The sequence below is a fragment of the Triticum urartu genome, chromosome 6A, assembly GCF_056163025.1.
Source record: "Triticum urartu cultivar PI428250 chromosome 6A, HENAU_Tu73, whole genome shotgun sequence".
Lineage (NCBI taxonomy): Eukaryota > Viridiplantae > Streptophyta > Magnoliopsida > Poales > Poaceae > Triticum > Triticum urartu.
In genome coordinates, this window is record NC_141878.1 from 31,322,165 (window position 1) to 31,333,324 (window position 11,160).

Sequence of the window (11,160 nt, forward strand, 5' to 3'; positions counted from 1 at the left end):
TTTTCACTTTTCGACTTATAAGTTGGTGACTTATTTGGAACCAAACATGCCCTAAGTGTTGCTCCCATGGGTAATTTACCACTCAAAGTAATCCCGTTGCACGCGCAGGTAGTGATGAAGACATGTACCTAGGGTAGGGGCACGGACCTGTCCAAAGAGCCCTACCAAAGGACATCCCTAGAAGAAGTCACCTTTCAATCGACTTGAAGGTATCCACTCGACGGGTTCAAGACACTCGACCAAGAAGCTATCACTCGACCATGAAGCTAACCACTCGACCGCCAGGAGACCTAAAGTCACTCCGCAGGCAAACGGTCGGCTATTAAGTAGTCTTTATGGTCATTATAGCACTTTATTAGGGGCGTTACCAGTAACGCCCAACCTTAAATGTACCTTAAACCCTGCATTACTTAGGGCAGGAGAGGGCCGGCGAACTCTATATAAGCCAACCCCCTCCTCAGTATGAAGGGTTCGCACCCCTGTTATTCACACACGCATAATTCAATCGACCGCCTCCGGGCACCGAGACGTAGGGCTGTTACTTCCTCCGAGAAGGGCCTGAACTCGTAATCCTCGTGTGCTTACAACTCCTCCATAGCTAAGATCCAGCCTCTCCATACACCCCCCCTACATCACTGTCAGAGTTAGAACCACGACAGTTGGCGCCCACCGTGGGGCAGGAATCTTAGCGCCTAGTTGGAGAAGTTGCGATTTTTCCGATCCCTTTGATCATGGTTTCATGCGGAGTTTTGGTGGAGGGCCGCGAGATCCGTCTCGGCGCGCTCACGTTCATCGCCGACGACTCCGCCTGGCTCCAGGAGGCACCGCTCGACATCGACGCGCTCCCCGTCCGCGGTGCGACGCACTTCCGCGCATGTGTTCGTGGCGTCCTCCTGCGACAGCCGTCGACCCGGTATCAGTCGGCCCCCGTGTCGTCTCCCCGCCCTGTCTCCCACCAGCGCAAGCGCTCTGGTCGGTCGAGACTTCAGCGGTGGTTGAGGCATGCCATGGCCCGCTAGTCGGCAGCCCCACAAGTCACAGCAATCGAGCCCGACGAATCCCTCTGCGGCCTGTTCGACTGGCTCCGCGGAGACCGCATCCGAGTGCGACAGAAGCGACCCAGCGGCTGAGGTTCTGGCGGTCGATGGAACACACAGTCCTCCCGGTTTCCCTCGCGCTGATGGAGGCGCGGGTGGGGGCGACCCGTCGCATCCCACGATGAGTATCTCCCCGAGCCTCTCACGTCATTGCAGCGAGAGGAGCTTCGCCGCCGGAACATGGACGCACTCCACACTCCTATTGTCGTGGAAACCCCCGAGGCCCGGGCCTTGGAGGACGCGCGCTTGGCTAACCTGGCCGAGCGCACTCGACTGGAGAATCTTCAGCGAATACTCGACGAGCAAGCGCGTCAGCGAGCTCCCGAGTCCAGTCGACGTCAGCAAGCTCCTGAGTCCAGTCGGCGTCAGCTCTTCCCGCCGCCGCAGGTATATCGAACCCCAGTTCAGAATTTGGCTGCTGCGGCCCGTATAGCAGAATCAATTCAGCCCTCCCAGTCGGAAGCTGGCAGGGGCTTGTTACAGATCAGAGCGTTGCTCCGGGCGGCGGGAAACCAGAATTCCGCTGTTTCTCAGTCGCGGAATAGGATCCACAGTCGATCCGTGGCAACGGACATAGTCCAGTCGGCGCACAGCCCGAGATCGCCCCCGAGGCGTGAGGGACGTGGAGACCGGCACGATCAGTACAGAAGAAATGAGCAGTATGATCACCGATTCGATCGTGATGATCGACGTCGAGTGCCAACCCCTCCCCCGAGGAGTGGGTCGTATGCGCCTCGACGGCAAGATGACAGACGCCCTCATAGTGTTGGGCAGAGGATTCCAGTTGACCCCAGGGACCCAGGCTTTGATGCGAGATCCATCCTCGTTCAAGGTTTGGTTGACAGGAACAGAGCTCATCTAGAAGGCCACAACAGAGATGCGCCTGCCAGCAGCAGAGTACATGCTTCGGGGCCGGAGTGTTTCAGTCGAGCCATCAGAGCCGCAGTGATTCCTCCCAACTTCAGGCTGGCGACTGGAGTCAGCAAGTTCACCGGTGAATCTAAGCCTGACACTTGGCTCGAAGATTACCGAGTGGCTGTACAGATTGGCGGTGGCAATGATGAGGTGGCCATGAAGCATTTGCCTCTCATGCTGGAGGGCTCAGCCAGAGCATGGCTGAATCTGTTGGCACCCAGCAGCATCTACACTTGGGAGGACCTTTCCCGAGTGTTTGTCACAACCTTTGAGGGAACATGCAAGCGACCTGCAGGCCTTACAGAGTTGCGGTCTTGCGTGCAGAAACCGAATGAAACGCTGAGGGATTACATCCAGAGATGGATCACACTGCATCACACAGTTGAGAATGTGCCAGACCATCAGGCTGTTTGTGCCTTTAAGGAAGGCGTTAAATACAAAGAATTGAATCTGAAGTTTGGTCGAACTGGAGAGATGTCTCTGAATCGGATGATGGAGATTGCCACCAAGTACGCCAATGGTGAAGACGAAGACCGACTCAGGAGCGGCAAGCTCAAGGCAGTCGCCCAAGAAACCGGAGGAAACTCCAGTCGGAAACAGAAGCGGAAGGCCGAGCCAGCCGCTCCTGGGGAGGCCCTGGCCGTAACCCAGGGAAACTTCAAGGGAAAACCCAAGGGCACCTGGAATCCCAAGAAAGTCAAGGATCAAGATGGGAATGATGTTTTGGATCTGCCATGTCACATCCACACCAAGAAAGATGAAGAGGGTAATTTTATTTACCCAAAGCATACCACTAGACAGTGCAGGCTCCTGATCCAGCAGTTTCAGGGCAAGCAGCCCAAAGATAAGGAAAAAGAGCCGGACAGGGTTGAGGACAAGGATGATAGTGACGATGGATACCCCCAAGTCAATTCCACCCTGATGATTTTTGCCGATGTCGAAAGCAAAAGTCGACTGAAAGTCATTAACCGTGAGGTGAATATGGTTGCTCCGGAAACACCCAGTTATCTGAAGTGGTCTCAGACTGCCATCACATTCGACAAGTCTGATCACCCAACGCACATTGCCACCCCTGGGAGGCAAGCTTTGGTGGTCGACCCAGTTGTCGAAGGCACTCGACTGACCAAAGTCCTGATGGATGGTGGCAGTGGCCTGAACATACTGTATGCTGAAACTTTGAAAGGAATGGGCATTCCGATGTCCAGACTCAGTACCAGTAACATGAGCTTCCACGGAGTCATTCCTGGGAAGAAAGCCGAATCACTCGGCCAGATTGCCCTTGATGTTGTTTTCGGTGATTCAAAGAATTACCGCAAGGAAAAGTTGACATTCGAGGTTGTGGACTTCCAAAGTGCTTATCATGTCATTTTGGGCAGGCCAGCTTATGCACGCTTCATGGCTCGACCATGTTACGTGTATCTCAAACTAAAGATGCCTGGCCCCAAATGTGTGACCACTGTTACGGGCAACCGAAAGAAAGCAGAAGAGTGTTTTCAGAAAGGCTCAAAGATCGCTGATGCTCAGATGGCAATGGTCGAGCTGCAAGAGTACCAAAAGACTGCCGATCCGAGTGAATTGCTACGAGCCAAGAAGCCTACTTCAGAATCAGCTTTTCAGTCGTCCGGTGAAACAAAGCCAGCCCACATTCACCCGACCGACCCTGATGCTGCCCCGACTCACATCTCAACGACGCTCGACTCCAAATAGGAAGAAGCGCTCGTCCAGCTCCTCCGTGAGAACTGGGACATCTTCGCATGGAAACCCTCTGACATGCCTGGAGTTCCCAGAGGGCTGGTTGAGCACCGTCGACGAGTCGACCCAAAATTCAAGCCTGTGAAGGAACATCTTCGACGCTCCGCCGTCCAGAAGAAGCAAGCCATTGGCGAGGAGGTGGCTCGGCTCTTAGCAGCCCAGTTCATCCGAGAGATTTACTACTCTGAATGGCTCGCCAATGTCATCATGGTCCCCAAGAAGGACAAGTCACTTCGCATGTGCATTGATTTCAAACATATCAATCGGGCCTGCCCGAAAGATCATTTTCCTCTCCCTCGCATCGACCAAATAGTCGACTCGACCGCGGGGTGCGAGAGGCTGTCTTTTCTAGATGCCTATTCCGGGTACCATCAGATTCGTCTGTATGGACCCGACGAGATCAAAACAGCTTTCATCACTCCATTCGGATGCTTCTGTTACGTCACCATGCCGTTCGGCCTCAAGAACGCCGGAGCCACGTTCATGAGAATGATTCAGAAGTGTTTACTCACTCAAATCAGTCGGAATGTGGAGGCATACATGGATGATATTGTGGTCAAGTCACGGAAAGGTTCCGACCTGCGGACTGACCTTGCTGAAACCTTTGCCAACCTCAGGAGGTATGATATCAAGCTCAATCCATCAAAGTGCACATTCGGAGTTCCAGGTGGAAAGTTACTCGGTTTTCTCGTTTCCGAACGGGGGATCGATGCCAATCCTGAAAAAGTTGGCACCATACTCCAAATGAAGCGTCCTATACGCGTGCACGATGTCCAAAAGCTTACAGGCTGCTTGGCCGCTCTAAGTCGATTCATTTCTCGTCTCGGTGAAAAGGCGTTGCCTCTTTACCGACTGGTGAAGAAGTCTAACAAGTTCGAGTGGACTCCAGAAGCTGGTGCAGCATTTGCAGAGCTCAAAGCTCTGCTCTCCACCCAGCCGGTGCTTGCTGCCCCAATCAGCAAAGAGCCTCTGCTGCTTTACATTGCAGCCACAGGACAAGTTGTCAGTACAGTACTTACGGTCGAGCGGGAAGAAGAAGGAAAGGCCTTCAGAGTTCAACGCCCAGTCTATTATGTGTCTAAAGTTTTGAGCCCTTCAAAACAAAGATACCCTAACTACCAGAAGCTTGTATATGGGATTTATATGACCACAAAGAAGGTTGCGCATTACTTCTCTGACCACTCCATTACAGTCGTCAGCGACGCCCCACTGTCAGAGATTCTGCATAACAGAGATGCAACTGGTCGAGTGGCCAAGTGGGCGATTGAACTCCTTCCCTTAGATATCAAGTTTGAAGCAAAGAAGGCTATCAAGTCCCAATCAATCGCAGATTTCATCGCCGAGTGGATTGAACAGCAACTTCCGACTCAAGTTCACTCGGAGCACTGGACCATGTTCTTCGATGGATCTAAGATGCTGAATGGTTCCGGTGCTGGGGTAGTATTAGTCTCCCCCCGAGGAGATAAGCTCAGATACGTTCTCCAGATTCACTTTGATTCCTCCAATAATGAAGCAGAATATGAAGCACTTTTATATGGGTTGCGCATGGCCATTTCACTCGGCGTCTGTCGCCTCATGGTCTATGGCGACTCAGATTTGGTGGTTAATCAGGTGATGAAGGAGTGGGACGTCAGAAGTCCGGCTATGACTGGTTACTGCAATGCAGTGAGAAAGCTAGAAAAGAAATTCGAGGGGTTGGAGCTTCATCACATCCCTCGACTGAAAAATCAGGCAGCTGACGATTTGGCAAAGATAGGCTCCAAAAGAGAAGCCATTCCCAGCAACGTGTTCCTGGAACACATTCACTCACCGTCAGTCCAAGAAGATCCTTTTACAGAAGAAGCCCCGCAGCCGAAAAGTGCCACAGATCTGACTGAAGTCGAAGTTCCTGCTGTGGTCGACCTAATCATGGAAGTCTTGGTAATCACTCCCGACTGGACGATACCGTACATCGCGTATATCCTAAGGAAAGAACTCCCGGAGGACGAGGAAGAGGCTCGACAGATCGTCCGACGATCCAAGGCCTTCACAGTCATAAAGGGACAGTTGTATAGAGAAAGCGCGACTGGAATCGGGCAGAAGTGCATAACACCAGAAGAGGGTCAGATAATCCTAGATGATATCCACTCGGGGACCTGTGGTCACCATGCGTCCTCTCGAACCATTGTGGCTAAAGCATACCGAGCGGGATTTTAATGGCCAAGAGCAAATGAGATGGCAAAAGAGATAGTCGACAAGTGTGGAGGGTGCCAGTTCTACTCCAACATGTCACACAAGCCTGCATCAGCCCTGAAGACCATTCCACTCGTCTGGCCCTTTGCTGTCTGGGGACTGGACATGGTTGGTCCACTAAGAACAGGCAGGAGTGGCTTCACTCATGTGCTTGTGGCAGTCGACAAATTTACCAAATGGATTGAAGCTAAGCCCATCAAGAATCTTGATGCTTGCACTGCTATCAGTTTCGTCAGAGGGCTAACATTCAGATATGGAGTCCCGCATAGCATCATCACTACAATGGGTCAAACTTTGATTCGGACAAATTCAGAGCTTTTTGCGCCTCTCAAGGCACACGAGTCGACTACGCATCGGTCGCCCATCCTCAGTCGAATGGACAAGCTGAGAGAGCAAATGGTCTGATTCTCAAAGGACTAAAGCCTCGACTAATGCGTGATCTCAAGCACGCGGCAGGTGCTTGGGTCGACGAGCTTCCGTCAGTTCTGTGGGGATTGAGGACCACCCCTAACCGGTCGACTGGAAGAACTCCATTCTTTTTGGTTTATGGAGCCGAAGCAGTTCTGCCGAGTGATCTCCTTCACAACGCACCCCGAGTCGAACTTTATACCGAAGATGAAGCAGAACAAGCCTGGCAAGACGCAGTCGACCTCCTAGAAGAAGAGAGGGAGATGGCCATGATCAGATCGACCATTTATCAGCAAGACTTGCGTCGATTCCACGCCAGGAATGTCAAGAGTCGAGCCTTCCAAGAAGGAGATTTGGTCCTCCGAGTGGATCAACAGAAACCACACAAGCTTGCTCCTACTTGGGAAGGCCCCTTCATCATCACCAGAGTCCTCCACAATGGAGCGTATCACCTCTACAATGTTGATCGCCAGATCGACGAGCCACGAGCTTGGAATGCGGAACTGCTCCGCCCCTTTTACACTTGAGTTCTCCCTTGGACGAGATGTAATAAGAAAAAATTTCTGCAGTTCATTTTTATCAAAGACAAGAGTGTTCCAATAATTGCTGTCACTTTTGTTTGCATACGAAATCCCCCAGTGGGTGACTTAGCTGCGAATCCGTTTCGCCTAAGTTTGAAAAATCCTACCGAGTGGAGAGCCAGACTCCCACTCGGGGGCTTAGCTGCGGTCCAGTACTCGCCTAAGTTCTCCCACTTAGAGACTTAGCTGCAGTCAGGCACTCGCCTAACTTTGAAAAAATCCTACCGGGTGGAGAGCAATCCTCCCACTCGGGGGCTTAGCTGCAGTCCAATACTCACCTAAGTTCTCCCACTTAGAGACTTAGCTGCAGTCAGACACTCTCCTAAGTTTGAAAAAATCCTACCGAGTGGAGAGCAATCCTCCCACTCGGGGGCTTAACTGCAGTCCAGTACTCGCCTAAGTTCTCCCACTTAGAGACTTCGCTGCAGTCAGACACTCGCCTAAGTTTGAAAAAATCCTACCGAGTGGAGAGCAATCCTCCCACTCGGGGGCTTAGCTGCAGTCCAGTACTCGCCTAAGTTCTCCCACTTGGAGACTTAGCTGCAGTCAGACACTCGCCTAAGTTTGAAAAAATCCTACCGAGTGGAGAGCAATCCTCCCACTCGGGGGCTTAGCTGCAGTCCAGTACTCGCCTAAGTTCTCCCACTTGGAGACTTAGCTTCAGTCAGACACTCGCCTAAGTTTGCAAAAATCCTACCGAGTGGAGAGCAATCCTCCCACTCGGGGGCTTAGCTGCGGTCCAGTACTCGCCTAAGTTCTCCCACTTAGAGACTTAGCTGCAGTCAGACACTCGCCTAAGTTTGAAAAAATCCTACCGAGTGGAGAGGAATCCTCCCACTCAGAGGCTTAGCTGCAACCCAGCGCTCGCCTAAGTGTTTAAAAAATCCTACCGAGTGGAGAGCAATCCTCCCACTCGGGGCTTAGCTGCAGCCCAGCGCTCGCCTAAGTGTTTAAAAAATCCTACCGAGTGAAGAGCAAACCTCCCACTCGGGGGCTTAGCTGCAGCCCAGCGCTCGCCTAAGTGTTTAAAAAATCCTACCGAGTGGAGAGCAATCCTCCCACTCGGGGGCTTAGCTGCAGCCCAACGCTCGCCTAATTGTTTAAAAAATCCTATCGAGTGGAGAGCAATCCTCCCACTCGGGGGCTTAGCTGCAGCCCAGCGCTCGCCTAAGTGTTTAAAAAATCCTACCGAGTGGAGAGCAAACCTCCCACTCGGGGGCTTAGCTGCAGCCCAGCGCTCGCCTAAGTGTTTAAAAATCCTACCGAGTGAGAGCAAACCTCCCACTCGGGGGCTTAGCTGCAGCCCAGTGCTCGCCTAAGTGTTTAAAAATCCTATCGAGTGAGAGAAAACCTCCCACTCGGGGACTTAGCTGCGGCCCAGTGCTCGCCTAAGTACAGACACAACCCAATCTGCAAGGACGACGAGGCGCAAGTCGACTGCTACCTTCTCCTTCGGAGTTGCGCCGCAAATACAAGGTTATTCCGAGTGAAGATCAAGTTCCACTCGACGAATCAAACTATGAAGATATTCAACGAGAAATCAAGTTCAGATAAAGCCTAAGAGGTCCCAGGCCCCAGATCAAAGTACTCGAGCCCTCGGCTCGGCGGAGTTTAACGGTTACAAATCCACTCGGCATTCCGAGACAAATTTAAAGTGAAGCATAAAAGTTTTTCATTCCTCAGGAGGAGGACTGGAAGGGGCGACGAACTCGTCCAAGTCGATCCCGTCGGCAATACGTGTGGCAGCGGCAATGAAAGTCTCCATGAAGTCTTGAAAGCTGTGCTTCCTGGTATTGGCAACTTAGATGGTGGCCAGCTTTTCTTCTCGCGTCTCCTTGCAATGGACGCGGACCAGAGACAGAGCGACATCAGCACCACATCTAGCAGAAGATTTCTTCCATTCCGCCACTCGACCTGGGACTTTATTAAGTCGAGCCATCAGGGACTCGAGGTCATTCTGAAGTGTCGTCCCAGGCCAGAGTGATGTGTCGATCTGCGACATCGCAACTTTCAGCCGAGCCAGATAGTCAACAACGCTGGCAGTACGAGACTCCAGACGGAGCACGTTCATTGCAGCCTCGTCCTTCACAAGAGAATTAGCAGGGTCCAAGCCTGGCTCCACTCGACTGGTCTCCTCTTCAAAGTTCTAACAGAATTCTGCAAACACGATTCAAGAGTAAGACAGTGGCCCTACACAGGCTTGGTAACTGCAAGACAGTCGGGGCAGAGTAATTACCTTCGAGCATGACGAACAGCTTCTTGGCGAGACCACCGAGATAAGCCTCCAGATCGTTCCTCTTCCCCGCCAACTCACCCGCCTTGTCGTGCAGAGCCACGTTGTCGTTCTTCAGTCGGCTGACCTCTTGATTGGCTATCTCGAGAGCAGCTTTTAGTCTGGAGTTCTCCTGCTCAAGAGTTCCGACCGAAGCCATTTTCTCTTCAGCAAGCCTCGTTTTGTCCAATACCTGCTTCTGTGCCTCTGCAAGATCTTGATCCTTCTTCTTCAGAGCTTCCTCCAGTTTATCTACGGCACATCGAGTGAAGCCAACATCAAGAATGGCCAAAAAAGAAAAGTCACTCGCCAAGAATGGAGAACCTCACCAGCCATACCTTTGGCTTCTTCTTGCGCCTTCTTTAAGTTCTCTTGAGCAAGCTTCAAGTTAAGGTTGAGCTGGATCTGCTGATTCTCCAACTCAGTATAGCGAGCTACAAGTTCGCAGGATTTCTGTAAAAAGAAAAATCAGTCGCCAGACGTCCAAGATGAGTTGCTTCCGAGTAACTAAGAGACAATGGTGACGTTTCTAAGACCACAGCCGAATCAAAAACATTCGACAGTAGACTCGGGGACTACACCCAGTGGGTGCACTCAGCGTGCCCCCACTAAAAAAAAGTCGACTGCCCGCAGTCGATCGGATACAGTTCCATTCGGCATGGCCTGACCAGACCGAGTGAAGAAATACAGCTACAGCAACACAATATAGAGACTACAGTCGACTGCCAGCAGTCCACCGTAGTCTCGGGGACTACACCCAGTGGGTGCACTTAGCGTGCCCCCACTCGTCCAAGAATTGACAGACACACCCAGTGGGTGTACAAATACAAAGATCTTCGGAAAAGAGATTCTTCAAACAGCATATCGTAACAGACCAAGTGTTGAGTCGACTGACCTGGACGTTACTCTGAAGAGCCGAACTTGCGTCATAAGCTGCTTGGCTGGCCTCCCGAGCCACCTTCACTTGCTCCATCATGATCCCCACCTGGCATATACCCTCTCTTGCAGCAGCCACTTGGTCCTCAGGGGCGGGGTACACGGCAAAAAGCGAAGGCGGATCTGCAGTCGACGTCGAGGGCCGCACACTGGTCAGAGGAATGGCGAAAGTCACAGAAGCCCGAGTGGTGTCACCACCATCCCGGGCTACGGCTTCAGATGCCGGAGCAGATTGGGGGGTCTTGTCAGCCGACTCCCTCCTGTTCCTCCTCACTCTCAGCGGCTCGTTGTCGTCGTCATCCGGGAGGTCGATAACATGAGGAGGAGCTACAAGGAAAAATTTCAATCGACCAGAGTTGCAATAAATGTCCAGTCGACTGAAAGCAGAACATTAGTAATCGTACCAGGGTTGGAGGTAACAGCATCCTCCATCTCTTGGTCGTCGTCCTTGGCGGAGATCTCAGAAGTAGCAGCGCTGCAAATCTCGAAAGTCAGTCAGTTGGCTCAATGAATCGACCAAGGATCTGTCCACGGTCGACAAAGGAAAACAAGTTTTATTGTTACCCAGAAATGGTAGGGACAGCCATCTTCATCTTGGGCAGAGCCTTGGGCGGCTTGGACGGCGTCGCACGTGGGTGCTTGGGAGCCTTTCCAGTCGGCGTAGAAGAAGAGGTCCGAGGGTGTTTCGACGACTGCCCAACAGGAGCAGCCGCCTTGCCACGTTCCCGCACTGGATCGCGTGTGAGCTTGGATTGCCTCTCTGGGCGGGGGGGGGGGGGGGGTTCAACCTCCTCCTCCTCCTCTTCACTGGAGTCGACGGCGTTGTCTCCCTCTCCTTCACCGTCGGACTCCCACTCGCCTCCGCTCTCACCTCCGCTCGCCTCCCCTTCCTCAGTCGGCTCCTGTGCCCCGTTGGGCGTCGAGTACATCTCAGTAGTCGCCTGGAAAACAACAGACGAGACAAAAG